Genomic DNA, 15,421 nt, shown 5'->3' on the forward strand with positions numbered 1-15,421 from the left:
GTACAGTCGGTCCTTCATATCCATGGGTTCCACATGCATGGATTCAACTAATCATGGCTCAAAAATATTTGGAAAAAGTTTCAGAAAGTTCCAAAGAGCAAAACTTAATTTTGCCATGTGCTCTCAACTATTTACATAGCATTTACATTACAGTAGGTAATATAAATAATCTAGAGATGGTTCAAAGTATATGGGAAGATGTGCATAGGTTATATGCAAATAATGCACTACTTTGTATAAGGGAATTGAGTATCCTCAGATTTTGGTATCCTTGCAGGAGTCCTGGAAACAATCCCTGGCAGATACCAAGGGAGGACTGTGTGTGTGTGTTTGATAAAACTATTTTAGGGTATTTTATAGAGATGTAATTGGCATATAACAATAGTGTAAGTTTAAGTAAATCAACATATTGATTTTATACATTTACTATTGCGGTGCAGTTGCCATTATAGCAGTAGCTAACACCTCTAATACATCACATACTTATCATTTCTTGTAGTCGTGGGAACAATTCAGAAGTAGTCTCTTAGCAAGTTTAATATTTATAATACAGTTTTATTGTCTATAATCACTAAACTGTGTATTTGATCTCCGGGATATATTTATCTACTAAATGCAAGTATGTATCCTTAAGCAACATTTCTCTTATTTCCTCATTCCCAGCCCTTGCGAACCACCATTCCACTCTGTTTTTTGAGTTTGTTTTTTAGTTACCACGTATGGGATATCATACAGTATTTGTCATTTTCTGTCTGACATATCTCTCTTAGCATAATGTCCTCAAGGTTCATGTTCTCACAAATTGCAATATTTCCATTTTTCTCATGGCTGAATAGTATTCCATTGTATTACACACACACACCCCCATATCTTCTTTTATTTTGGCTTCTGAAATATATATTTTTATTTATTTTATTTTTTATTGACGTATAGTTGATTCCCAATATCCTATTAGTTTCAGGTGTACAGCATAGTGATTCAAAAATTTTATAGATTCCATTTAAGATTATTACAAAATAATGGCTGTATTTCCCTGTGCTGTATAATATATCCTTATGCTTATTTATTTTATACATAGTAGTTGTATCTCTTAATCCCATACACCAATCTTGCTCTGCCCCCCTTCCCTTTCCCCACTGGTATCCACTAGTTTGTTTTCTTATATCTGTGAGTCTGTTTCTATTTTATATAAACATTTGTTTTATTTTTTAGATATCACACATAAGTGATAACATACATTATTTGTTTTTGTCTGACTTATTTCACTAACCATAATGCTCTCTAGATTTATCCACATTTTTGCAAATGGCAAATTTTTATTCATTTTTATGGCTGAGTAATATTCCATTGTGTGTGTGTGTGTGTGTATGTGTGTATACACTTATTCATCTATGGATGGACATTTAGGTTGCTTCCATGTCTTGGCTATTGTAAATAGTGCTGCTATGAACATTGGGATGTATGTATCTATGGAGAACAGTACGGAGGTTCCTTAAAAAATAAAAACAGAGTTACCATATGATCCAGCAATCCCACTCCTGGGCATATATCCAAAAAAGACGAAAACTCAAATTTGAAAAAATTCATGCATCCTATTTTCTAAGGAAGCTCATACTATTTTCCATAGTGGCTGCACCAATTTACATTCCCACCAGCAGTGTACAAGGGTTCCCTTTTCTCCACATCCTCTCCAATATTTGTTATTTGTGGTCTTTTTGATGATAGCCATTTTGACAGATGGGAGGTGATATCTTATCGTGGTTTTGATTTACAATTCTCTAATAATTAGTGATGTTGAACACCTTGTCATATGCCTGTTTAGCCATCTGTATGTATTCTTTGGAAAAATATCTGTTCAGGTCTTCTGCCTATTCTTTAATAGAATATTTTTTAATATTGAGTTGTATGAGCTGTTTGTATATTTTGGATATTAACCCCTATCGGTCATATCATTTACAAATATTTTCTCCCATTTGGTAGATTGTCTTTTTGTTTTGTCAGTGGTTCCCTTTACTGTGCAAAAGCTTTTAAGTTTAACTATGTCCCATTTGTGTATTTTTTCTTTTGTTTCCTTTGCCTTAGGATACAGATCCAAAAATATTTGCTATGATTTATGCCAAAGAGTGTTCTTCCTATGTTCTCTTCTAGGAGTTTTATGGTTTCTAGTCTTAAATTTAGGTTTTTATTCCATTTTGAGTTTATTTTCATATATGTTGTGAGGAAATGTTCTAATCTCATTGTTCTACATGTAACTGTTCAATTTTCTTAGCACCACTTACTGAAGAGACTGTCTTTTCTCCATTGTATAGTCTTGCCTATTTTATCATAGATTAATTGACTGTTAGTTGTGTGGGTTTATTACTGAGCTCTCTATTCTGTTCTATCGGTCTATGTGTCTGTTTTTGTGCCAGTACCATGCTATTTTGATTACTATAGCTTTGTAGTTTAGTCTGAAGTCTGGGAGGGTGACAATTTCAGCTTTGTTCTTTTTTCTCAAGATTGCATTGGCAATTTGGAGTTTTTTATGCTTCCATATGATTTTAGAATTATTTGTTCTAATTCTGTGAAAAATGTCATGGGTATTTTGATAAGGATTGTATTAAATCTGTAGATTGCTTTGGGTAATATGGACATTTCAACAATATTCTTTCAATTAAAGAACACAAGATATCTTTCCATTTCTTTGTATCATCTTCAGTTTCCTTCATCAATGTCATATAGTTTTCAGAGTACAGGTCTTTCACCTCCTTGGTTAAGTTTATTCCTAGGCATTTTATTCTTTATGATGCAATTGTAAATAGGATTGTCTTGTTATTTTGTCTTTCTGGTACTTCACTATTAGTGTATAGAAAAGCAACAGATTTCTTTATATTGGTCATGTATCCTGCAGTGTTACTGAATTCATTTATTCTAGTAGCTTTTTGGTGAAGACTTTAGGGTTTTGCATATATAGTATTGTATCATCTACAAATAGTGACAGTTTTATTTCTTCCCTTCCAATTTGGATGCCTTTTATTTATTTTTCTTGTATGATTGCTGTGGCTAGGACTTCCAATACTATGTTACATAGAAGTGGTGAGAGTGGGCATGCTTGTCTTTTTCCTGATTTTCATGGAAAGGCTTTCAGCTTTTTACCATTGAATATGATGTTAACTGTGGGTTTATCATAAACAGCCTTTATTACGTTGAGATATGTTTCCTCTATACCCACTTTGAAGAGAGTTTCTTGATGAGTGGATGTTGAATTTTATCAAATGCTTTTTCTGCATCTATTGAGATGATCATGTGATTTTTTTTTTTTTTTTTTTGCGGTACGTGGGCCTCCCACCGCTGTGGCCTCTCCCATCGCGGAGCACAGGCTCTGGACGCGCAGGCCCAGCGGCCATGGCTCACGGGCCCAGCTGCTCCATGGCATGCGGGATCCTCCCGGACCGGGGCACAAACCTGCATCCCCTGCATCGGCAGGCGGACTCCCAACCACTGCGCCACCAGGGAAGCCCGATCGTGTGATTTTTATTCTTCCTTTCTTAATGTGGTGTATCACATCAATTGATTTGTGAATACTGAATCATCCTTTCATCCCTGGAATAAATCCCACTTGATCCTGATGTATAATCCTTTTTATTTACTGCTGGATTCAGTTTGCACATATTTTGTTGAGGATTTTTGTGTCTATGTTCAACAAAAATATTGACCTGTCATTTTCTTTTTTTGTAGTGTCTTTCTCTTGTTTTAGTGTCAGGGTAATGGAGGCCTCACAGAATGACTTTGGAAGTGTTCAGTCCTCTTTAATTTTTTGGAATAGTTGAGAAGAATAGGTATTAGCTCTTCTTTATATGTTTGGTAGAATTCCCCCTGTGAAGCCATCCAGTCCTCCCGTACTTTTGTTTGCTGGGAGTTTTTTGTTTTGTTTTTTACAAATTCAATTTCACTACTAATGATCAGTTCATTCAGATTATGTTTCTTTCTGATTTAGTCTTGGCAGGTTGTATGTTTGTAGAAATTTGTCCATTTCTTTTAGGTTGTCTAGTTTGTTGGCATATAATTGTATAGAGAACTCCACATGCAATCTGATTAGAATTATATAACCAAAAATGTGTAAAGAGAAAAGATTAAATATGAATATAACAAAATTCTTTAAAAATGCATTTAAGGGATAAGGCTGAGTGGGAGATTTTTCCTTAATATACTTTTTAATGAATTTTATTCAATAACTATACACTAATTTTATGATTAACAAGTAAAAGATTATTTTCTTTCGTTCTATAGCCATGATGTCACTAAATCTTACATTTATAAAAATGCATTTATTTTCAAACTATAAAAAAATGTTGGCAAGAATAAGAGATTACCTAATGAGTTGCATCTCTGAGTAGCCTTTCTGAACATCAACAATGATGGAGGTCTACCCCTTCCCCAATGAAGGGTAAATGACTCTACTAGTTTTCCACAAAATGTTGACCTTAAGAGTCCATGCTACTCATGCCCCACAACCAATCCATGTGAGAAGCCTGACAGTCCATCTTTCATAATACCTCCTGCATCCATCCTTCCTCTCGGTTCTTAATAATCCTACTCAGAGTGACCAGGTTTGTCTTTCCATTCACCTCCTTGAAAGTATGCTATGTGCCCTTATACAAATTCTTCCCTTATGCAAATGCTATGTTTCCTTATACAAATTCTTCCCAAATTCTTGGGAAGAATTTGTATAAGGGCACATAGCATACTTTCAAGGAGGTGAATGGAAAGACTGAAAGACTGGAAATAGTTTGAGTTATTCAGTGATTCCAAAAGCATGCATGGTGCCTCTCCACCCCAATCCATGTGCCATGCATTTCCTACTAGCTCTTCTCCACATATCTATTCTTCCAGAACCAGTTTAAACTCCACCTTTTCTATAAATTCTTCTTACACCAACCCAAACTCAACTAGGTTCTTTCTCCTAGAACTTTCATTTTTGGCCTTTATCCTTTGCTTCTTTGTATTAAAAGCACCAATATTTATTCTAAGCTATTGTTTAAATTGGACTTCACTTTTTACAGCAATTTTAGATTCACAGCAAAATTGAGCAGAAGGTACAGAGATTACCATATACTCCATTCCCCCACACATGTATAGCTTCTCCCATCATCAATAACATCCACCATAGTGATACATTTATTACAATTAATGGGATTATATTGACACATAATTATCATTCAAAGACCATAGTTTACCTTACAGTTAATTCTTGGTCTTGTACATTCTATGGGTATGAATAAATGTCTAATAATATATATCTACCATTATAACATCGTATAGAATAGTTTCATTGCCCTAAAAATTCTCTGTGCTCCACCTATTCATCCTTTCCTCCCTGTGATCCCTGGCAACCACTGATCATTTTACTGCCTCCATAGTTTTGCCTGTTCCAGAATGTCATATAGTTGGAGTTATACAGAATTTAGCCTTCTCAGATTGGCTTCTTCCACTTAGTGATATGCATTTAAGTTTCCTCCATGTCTTTTTATGGCTTGATAACTCATTTCTTTTTAGCACTAAATAATATTTCATTATCTAGATATGACACAGTTTCTTTATTTGTTCACCTACTCAAGGACATTGTGGTTGCTTCCAAGTTTTGGCAATTATGAATAAAGCTGCTATAAACGTTCATGTGCAAGTTTTTGTGTGGACATAGTTTTCAACTCCTTTGGGTAAATACCAAGGAGGGTGATTGCTGGATCATATGGTAGGAGTATGCTGAATTTTGTAAGAAGTTGCCAAACTATCTTCCAAAGTGACCATACCATTTTTGCATTCCCACCAGCAATGCATGAGAGTCCTGTTGCTCCACATCCTGACCAGCATTTGGTGTTGTCATAATTCTGGATTTGAGCCATTCTAATAGGTGTGTAGTTGTATCTCATTGTTGTTTTAAATTGCATTTCCCTTGTGACATAGGATATGGAACATCTTTTTTTGCAAGCTTATTTGCCATCTATATGTCTTCTTCCATGCTATTTTTAAAGTACCTAATTTTTTGTACCAAATTTTGGCTATCAACATCTAAGCATTCAATTCCATCTGTCTATCCACAGTTCTCAGCCCAGCTAACCTATAGGTTTTTGCCTTTCATGCTTTAGAATGGCATTTCTACAACCATCAGGAGAATTTTTGAGATTCTGAGGTTTCCTGTAAGATGTAGCTCAGTTCCAGGTTAGCCTTTAAGAGTCACTTACATACTATTTGTTCTATTACTGGGAACAGAATGAAGACAAGTATAGAGGACATAGCCTTGACTTATCGAGGGAGTGAGGACCATAGGAGACCAGCCCAAAGGACAGCATGACAGAAAAAAATGTGGTATAAAAACGATTAGGTTTCAGGATGTGTAAACAGTCCCTTATTTGGGCTCTTGCAAAAGTGCCTGTTCACTAAGCTGCCCCTCCTCCGCAGAAGGCAGAAAGCAGTAGTTTCCCCTATCAGAGTTAGCCCTGAGCAGCTGCCCCTTTTGTCCTGTTGATAGCAGGAATTGGCTCATGTGACCTTGGAGGAACAGATTTAGGGCAATAGCCTGAATTAATTGTTGTCTAGGTTGTTAAAGAGGAACAAAATACTTCCCCCAAATACACTAATAGCTCACTTTGGAGTTCAGTTACAGCCAAGAAGACTGAAGGGGTTTGGCCATGGCTGGGTCATACCTTAAACTACTGATAGCTAACTCTTAACCAAGAAATGGACTTGAGTGATAGCCAGCTAAGAAAATTCAAAGTGCCTATCATCTGAAACAAGGGAAATAAATGAACTGGTGTAAAATCTCTTCAGGCAGTCAGATAAAATGTTTGAATTGATGACTTAATAAAATATTTGGTGGTAGAATAACCTGTTCTGATAAAAAACAGTGGTTGTCAGGATACTGCACCCTGATCAATTCAACACCACCTTCATATACAGCTGCACACCAGAGCATGCACAGATCTTTAGGGGAAAATTATACATTCCTGTTTCCCACCCTTTAGTCAAAGAGCATGTTAGAGTAGACATAAGGAGAGGGGGAGCCCTTTGCCATTCTCTTTTAAATAATTAATGACATAAATGTATGTGCTATTCTTGGATAACCCTGTACCCACTAAAAAGCACCTCAGCCTCCTCCTTTCACTGTTCTGCCACCTGAGAAAGGCAGAGCTGAGAGTCATTTGCTGTCTCTCATGTCATTGTATCTGAAACAGCCTGGAGCTGTCAAGCCAGTAGCTCTCCATCACAGTACTGCAGTAGGGTCACAGCTGTCTTTGTTCAGAACAGTTAATTCTAGTCCCTGTCTGTAGTTCAGGATTTTATTTTATTTCTATTTTTGGTATAATATATAACTTTATCAAATTGTTATACACAAACCAAGTTGCTTTTAAAATGATGATTGACTAGAAGGAAAATACTTTGCATGGCCTTGCTAATCTATACAAGTCTCCTTGTAGCACACAAAGCATGCCTGCCTCCTGCATGTAAAGGATTGGGCCTGAGTGCTCTGACTTCTGCCAGGCATTGTGCCTGAGTCACTGCATAAGGCATGAATTTTCACTGAAGCCTAACAGACTCAAAAGGAGGCAGGACAGTACCATGCTATGATTAGGTATAATAACAACCCATTTGTCCATTTTGCTTGCTTCTACTTCTCACCAGAAGCACTGTTTATAAATTTGAGTGGAATTTACCAGTCAGGAAGAATAATTTAATGGGAAGATAAAATTGTCCTTTCTAACATCAGTGTCAAGGAATGTGTGTGTTTGCTAATAAGAAGTTTATTAAAAGTCTTTCACATCCATTGTCTCCTTTACTCTAACCATCCTGTGAAACAGGTATTATATGTTCTTTATTCAAATGAGAAAACTAAGGTAATTTAACTTGCCCCAAATCATACAAAATAGCTCGTGAAGCAGGCAGATTCCATCCTAAATTTTCTGACTCTCAACCCAGTGCTTTTTACACTAGAGCATCCTGCCTCTCTTACTTTGGATTCTCTCAAGTATGAATGTGAATCTGCCATCCATGAGTTTATGCAAACACTTTTATACTATTGGAACATACAGCATAATCAATCCATACCAACGTAGAGCAACCAGTTCCACAAGATTACTTTTCACTGTGGAAAGCAGAACTTTTCTCCTCCCTGGCCCCTCCCTACTTTTTCCTTTCCTCCTTCCCTCCCTTCATTCTTCCTTTTTTATCTGGGAAGGATGCTAATGAATTGCTCAAAGGAGACCTTCCCTGTTTCTAGCACTTCTCTATTTCTCCCTTTGGGAAAGAAATTTGTGTTCAACCTGTTCCATTTGTCATTATGAATTTTGGTCACATCCTTTCTTGGGCTCTGGCTTTCCACACTATTAAGGTTTTTACTTAATCATAGATCCTGCCCTCCCACATCTAGTCCAGGGCAGACTTTGCTTAGATTGACAACACCTGCAAGATAGTTCATTAACATTGGCCTCTCCACTACAAGAAGCTTGGAGTTAGCCCACCCCAGGCTCAACACACAGAGCACTTCTACTTGCCTCCTCCTTCATGTCTTCTCTTGATATAGATATAATCTCCTTTCTCTGTTTAATTATAATCTCCTGATGGATAAAGATAAAGTTGTATTTCTTTCTGCTTCTCCTTACAGTACCTAGCTCAATGTCTAAACCTGAGCTGCTAAAGAGTAAACATTTTCAAAATGAAGAATTCTCCCCTTGCTTGTACTGAGATTCCTCCATTTCTTTCACCATTTTCATGTCCCTTTTTCATTCTCCAGTTTCAGGGTCTAGAACTTTACGGTACCCTTTAGCTGAAGATTGTTTTTGTTTTGTCCATCAGTATGGGTGCTATATTCCAACTTCCTTTCAAATCCTACTGAAAATGTCTGGCATCTTACTGGTCTTTATAGGTTTAGTTAGGTTCATAATTATATGATTAGCTCCCTGGGGTGTGGTTAGTAGATGAGAGCTTTTTGAACTTTAATGTATGACTACACAAATAAGTATTTTCTGAAGTGCCTTCCCACTCTTGTTTTCCCAGAAGTTTGTATGCTATTTATCCTCTCATTCCCACAGCCTATGAGATCTTCTTACTATATACTGCAGCATTCTGATGTTTCACTCCACCAATGAATGTGATATATGTAAACATAAATCATAAGGCATTTCTTCCTACAGACAGTAAAGAAAAATTCTACATTCCAGGTAACATCAGGGCTCACATTTCCCCCCTAAAGCACCCATTTTTCTCTCTCATTTACTTGAAACTTAGGAAGATGGGTTGGCTCTGACCCCTCAGAAAATAGTAGCTTCAACCTACCCTAATTTTAAATACCCAAATACAGTATACCTATTATTTTATCCTCACATTAATTAAAGACAGCTCTATTTCTTTTTCTCGTGTTGAGTAAATAGTCCTATTGATTTAGATTTACAGAAAGTTCCTCTTAACTACTCAAGACCAAATCTTCACGATAGAGAATGTATCTGATAATTGTTAGTGCTATTTTTGACAGATGTTCAATATGTAATAATGATCTGCTGCTTTGACTAATCCAGCCAAATCAACAGCTTTACACAGAATCCAAAGGCCGGTTTGGGAGCACTGCCAATATCTATTCCAAGAGATTTTAACAACATAAATCCTCAAGTAAAAAAAGAGAGAGATGTGAATCATTGGACTATTCCCCCCACGCACCAAAAAAAAAAAAAAAAAAAAATCCAAGCAGAAAAAAAGCAAAATAAAACTGTGGCTAGTATAATTGTTCGTAGGTTCAATATTTACCAGTTTGTGTACCATCTGAGCTATTTCCTTTAATCAACCATGCACGTGGCACTTTTATTCTCAGGGGACATTATTGCCATGACAACTTTATCAGACTAAACACTGAACTGCAGCTCTTGGAGCAATCTCAATTTGGGTACGGTTTAGAATATTATTTATGTTATTCTTTTATCAACATCCTTGGTGTGCCAAACAGATGAGAAATTTTTTTAACTGACTTAAAATCACAATAAAATGTAAAAACTTTACAAAGAGAAAAGGAATAAGCCATTAGGCTGAAAAATGGGCAATCAAAGGAGCTATTGCGCTCGGCAGATGGAAAAGCAGCAGGTGCCATGGTGTGATGGGACCTTGCTTCCCATCATGCATGCTCTACAGTGATGTAGGCTGACAGGGAAGGGAATTAACGTGTCAGAGCAGGTACTTTCTGTCCATTAGCTGATTCCCAATACATCTTCACAAACTGCTACCTATGGCTCTTTGATAAAATGGTTTGCAATACATGGCTGCAAAAGTTGTAAAGGGAAGGACAGCTATGAGTGACCCTCTTTCAATGCCTCAGCTTAACAGAGTGTGAGTGACCAAGTAAACACACTCCAGCCCAAACTGGGATTAGTGATTTCAGTCTGTGAATAAATTACTTGAATATAGATGCTGTGCATACATCAAAGTGACAAAGGGCTACAGGCTCTCAGTGCAGGGAATGGAAGGGGACACTGATGAATAGAATTCTCAAGGTAACAAATTAGCTTTCAAACAAATGAGTCTCAGGAAGGCTCTGAGAGTACAAGCACCTCTCTGCTTTCAGAGAAAAAAAGCCAAATTATGAAGGGGCAACCTGAACTGGCAGGTCAGCGTAGACAGACATAGCACATTAGGCATGGTAAACACTGATGCTCTGGGGCTTTGTCGTGTGTCAGGCTGGTTTCTTTCCCTTCCCTTCCCTTCCCAAGCCTGAGTTTATGTTCCAAATCTTACCTGTGAAACCTCAAAAATAGAGTGAAACAGAAACAGAGTTTTAAATTAAATTTGTGCAACTGATAAGATTAGCTCTTTCCAGATCTTTGTCCAATAAACTAATTGAATTGCACAATTGTTTATTGGCCTTGGCTGTTAAAACAACTATTAGATTAAGAAATAGTAAACCTTATTTTTTTTTCTGTCCATTTTCATGACTGCATTGGAAAACCAAAGCTGGCTGTCGCTCATTATGTATAGTCATCAAAGGCAGGAAATCAGTGTGGGCTGCATTTATGTTAAAACCTTAGAAATTATGTGTATGTCAAAGGGACATTAATCTAAGGATTCAATTCAAGCCTTCCTCATCCCCTAGTCTAAGTAAGGGACATGTTATTCTATTTCAAACCATCTTGTATTTTTTTCTGCACACTTATCACATTGGCATTTATAAATAATTTTCATTTAATGTCTGTCAAACCTCACTAAATTCTAAGTGACATGAGGGAAAAAAATGATGCACCTTGCCTCAGCACTTAGCAAGACACCAGCCACATGGTAGCTCAGTAAGTATCTGTAGAAAGAAAAAGAGATGGAAAGAAGAAGATAAATAATGCAGGAAGAAAAGAAGGAAGAGGTCAGGAGAGGAACCAGAAGATGAGAAGTAATCTTCAGCACCTTTCTATATCTGTATGTCTTCTTTAGAAGCCTCCATAAAAGCTTTAAATTTATTGAGATGCTTAAACAAATTATATACTAAATAAAAGTGAGGAGGAAGAGTGAGGAGAAGGAGGAATAGTGTATGTCTGTGTTGACAGCAATGGGATGATATCATGGAATGATGTCCAAGGACATTTGAATAAACAAGTATGCATATCCTTGGTCTTGAAATTCATTTCATAAAAGAGACAATGAAAATGGAAATATGTCAGTCAGAATAGAGTGAGTTTTAGCCTATACAGAGGCCATACCCAGAGAGCTTAAAATTACCCTTGTAGGTCTTGTGGTTCTTATCCCAAGAGTTTGGAATAAGGATCTGTATTTGGTAGTACAGGACATTTAACTTGGATCAGATCATTCTTTTATTCACATCCTGCCTTAAATCAAGTATGAGCATACTGACTGCAGGATTATACAAGGCAATGATTACATATTTTTTAATATGAAAGTAAAACAGTGAATACAGTGAATCCTTTGGAAATTATGACGACCATTATAATAACACCCGAAGTGCACAGCACCTAAGAGTTTCCAGAATGATTTAATATCACATTATTTAATGATTTAATATTATGTTATTAATCCTTAACACAATTAGTTTATACTATTATTTAACCCTTAACAGGATAATTAATCTGGAAGTGAGGATTTACTAATCGTGCAACATTCATAAAGTAACTTAACTTCTCTATTCCTTAGTTTTCTCTTCTAAAATGATCAAAAAAGTTTGATTAAAATTAAATAGGATAATGAATGGAAAATACTTTGCTCAATAAATGCTATTATTAGTGTTATTATTATTTAGTAGCACAGATATCACTAACTACAATTTACAGATCATAAAAGAACCTCAAAAATCTAAATTATTTCATTGCTTGTTAAGTGGTGGCCCCAGAACTGGTATTTCTAATTCTGAAATCATCACACTCTGTACTATGCCAATTTTATTCTGAGCTGCAGTTGACCTTAAGACCTAAGTTTGAGGATGTGTGGCCCCTTTGGAACACCCACTACAGGATCCTAGGGACAGCAACTTGGTGTGGAGCCAGTGCACCAAGACAGCAGGATCAAGGTCCTGGAGCACCAGGCCTGCTAAAGAGATCAGTCAATATCAGCTGCTTCCCAAGGCCTCCAGAGAACCTGACACTTTGGCTTTCCTTCATTTTAGTTCCTGTCAATTTCAAAAGAGACAAGCTTCTAGGCCTGAAATTGACCTGAAATTGATGTGTTTGTGTGACTATTCCACGCTGCTGAAATTGACAGAAGCGGAAACTGATGAAAGTAACCAATTTGTCAATTTCAGCAAAAGGAGAGCTTTGAAGGCAGAGATTGACTAGTCTGTCCTTTTCCTGCCTGATCAGAAAATTTAATTTCCCCCTAACTTTAAAAAGTTTTGTGTTTACTCTCAGAAATTATTTTGGACTGTCCCCTAGATACAACCTGAATTGGCCTGACAGTTTAAACAGACGGTCAATTCCATCAAAGTCCAATTTGGTGTATTGTTTAGTAGAATGTTGTTTTACATTGGATTGACTGACCAATATTTTAAATGGCTAAAAAAAGTTATTAAAATGTGGAATCACTCTAAACCCTGCTGCTTGTGAGTTTTGATTCTTCCCATGAAAACAACTTAGCTTTAACTGATATGCAGTCAAAAACTCAAATCAGTTCAGAAACTCGATTGCATCTGTCAACAATCTGGTTTTGATAATTTTGCATGATTAAATCAAAATGATTTGTAGAGGGCTTCCCTGGTGGCGCGGTGGTTGAGAGTCCGCCTGCCGATGCAGGGGATACGGGTTCGTGCCCCGGTCCGGGAGGATCCCATGTGCCGTGGAGCGGCTGGGCCAGTGAGCCATGGCCGCTGAGCCTGCGCGTCCGGAGCCTGTGCTCCGCAATGGGAGAGGCCACAACAGTGAGAGGCCCGCGTACCGCCCCCCCGCAAAAAAAAGATTTGTAGAGACTTAAAATTATACTAGAGGTGTTAGAAATCTTGAGTTCCAGTTCTGCTATTTACCAATTATGTGATCTTGTCCATGTTACCACCTTTGATTCTCAGCCTTCCCCCTATAAAATAAGGAGGTTGGACTACAGCAGCATTTTCCAAACTGTGTTCTTTAGAAAAGAAAACTTTCTTTCATAGGACATTAATAAGTCTAACAAAAAATACAGGACTAAATAACTTTGGAAAACATTAGTTATATATGCTTATTGACCGCAGGACTTCACAGATTCTTTATCATCTTAACATGTTTAATGGTTATGAATCTCAGTCATAAACCCTAGTGTACAATAAAATAACTATACTTTCTAGATCCCATCCTGCCAAACTGCTGAGAATCTTCTCTTCAATTGTGTTGGGGGTCTTGGTTCCCGGAATCTCCATAGGCAGAGGATATGGGTGGCCTATCTTATCCTAAGTCACCAATCCACGAAGGTTGTTTCTGGGACTCTCTACATGAGGGGATCAGCAAGCTTTTTCTGTAAAGGGCAAGATAGAAAACATTATAGGCTTTGCAGACCTTTCAGACTGTTGTAATGACTCAACACCACCACTGCTCAGTTCTGTCATTGTAGTGCAAAAGTAGCCATACACAATATATAACATGTACAAAACTTTCTTTTTTTTTTAAAATGTAAAAACCAATCTTATGGACTGTATGAAAAACAGATGGTGGACTGTATTTGTCTTACAAGCTGTAGTTTGCCATCCTCTGGTCTAACTGACTGGCTCCTTGATGCTTCTGTGTACATTTCTTGTTCTGAACTCCCAGTATCTGGTTTTTGATTCATTTTTTATTTATTCATTCAATATTTATTGAGTGCCTACTAATTGTCTGGCTCTGTGAGAGGTGTAGTGTATACAATGGTGAACAAAAAAGACATGGTTCCCACCTCCTTGGACCTTAATGTTTAATTGGGGATATAGACATTCCACAAGTAAATGAACAAAAATATAGTTCAAATTAAGTAAGTTCTACAAGTAGGGTAACCAACCATCCTGGTTTGCCTAAAACTTTCTTAGTTTTAGTACGGAAGGAACTGCATCCCAGGAATCCTCTGATTCCTGGTGATTGGGGTGGCTGATCACCATACAGGGGTAAAAGCTGGTGCTATAAAAGAGAATAACAAAAGTAACAAAAATATATATATTGTATGTATAGTCTGGAAATCTTTCTGAGGCAGTAACATTTAAGCTGAGAACTGAAAGATAAGAAAAAAGACATTAATGAAAGAAGCTCAGCCGCATGAAGAGAGGAAGGAAAGGGAAGTCTAGGCAAAAGAAATCATTTGTTTACAAAGAGCTTGGGGCATTCAGGAAACTGTAACAATCTATTTTTAACTAGGGCATATTAAACAAGGTAGATGGCAGGTTGAGATAAAATTAGAGATGTAGGAATGACTCATATCATGGTCCACTGTAAGAAGTCTGGGTTCTATTCTAAATGCAGTAGAAAACTATTGTCTAATTCAAAAAGAAGGCTTTTCAAATATTTTGTGCCTAACCCAGGGATACAGAAACATTAACCATAATCCTTTTTTCAAGACATACATTGTTTATTGGTTACCTCAAAGATGGTCTTACCAATCTGTAATACAGAGGATGAGTGCTAAAGTAGGGTGTACAGTGAGGAAGAGAAGTTAAAAAGGAGAAGAAAGCCTTAACTTATTCTTTACAGCTGGGGAATTTCTCAGGCTCTCCTTCCTACCTCCTGCTTCAGATTTTCCAATAGTCATTTGGTTTCCCCATCTGTATACGATTATTTCATATTTCCACATGTCTGCTCTGTCAGCGACCTTATAGGCTAGTGATTAGGGTATATGATCTCTCTCGAGTTAATTTGTCATTCTCTCCAGATACTGCCTTTTTGTTGGCTTCTCTTGACCTCACCCACTGCAGCCAGGGCAGTAAGAAATCCCCTCCTATACACCCTAGGACTGCATCCAGGACAACAGGTCATGTTCCTTG

General features: G+C 37.0%; 1 pseudogene across 1 annotated transcript in view; it reads left to right on the top strand.

Annotated features, from left to right (window-relative positions):
- The window catches only part of LOC307049567 (elongation factor 1-alpha 1-like), an 87,414-nt pseudogene extending 74,626 nt beyond the window's left edge, over window positions 1-12,788 (top strand). Inside the window, exon 4 of the transcript in view lies at window positions 12,468-12,788. The product of the transcript in view is annotated as an elongation factor 1-alpha 1-like (transcript). The remainder of the gene's footprint in view (window positions 1-12,467) is intronic.
- The last annotated feature ends 2,633 nt before the right edge of the window (window positions 12,789-15,421 follow it).

This window comes from Hyperoodon ampullatus (genome assembly GCF_949752795.1).
Source record: "Hyperoodon ampullatus genome assembly, chromosome: 3".
NCBI classification, from domain to species: domain Eukaryota; kingdom Metazoa; phylum Chordata; class Mammalia; order Artiodactyla; family Ziphiidae; genus Hyperoodon; species Hyperoodon ampullatus.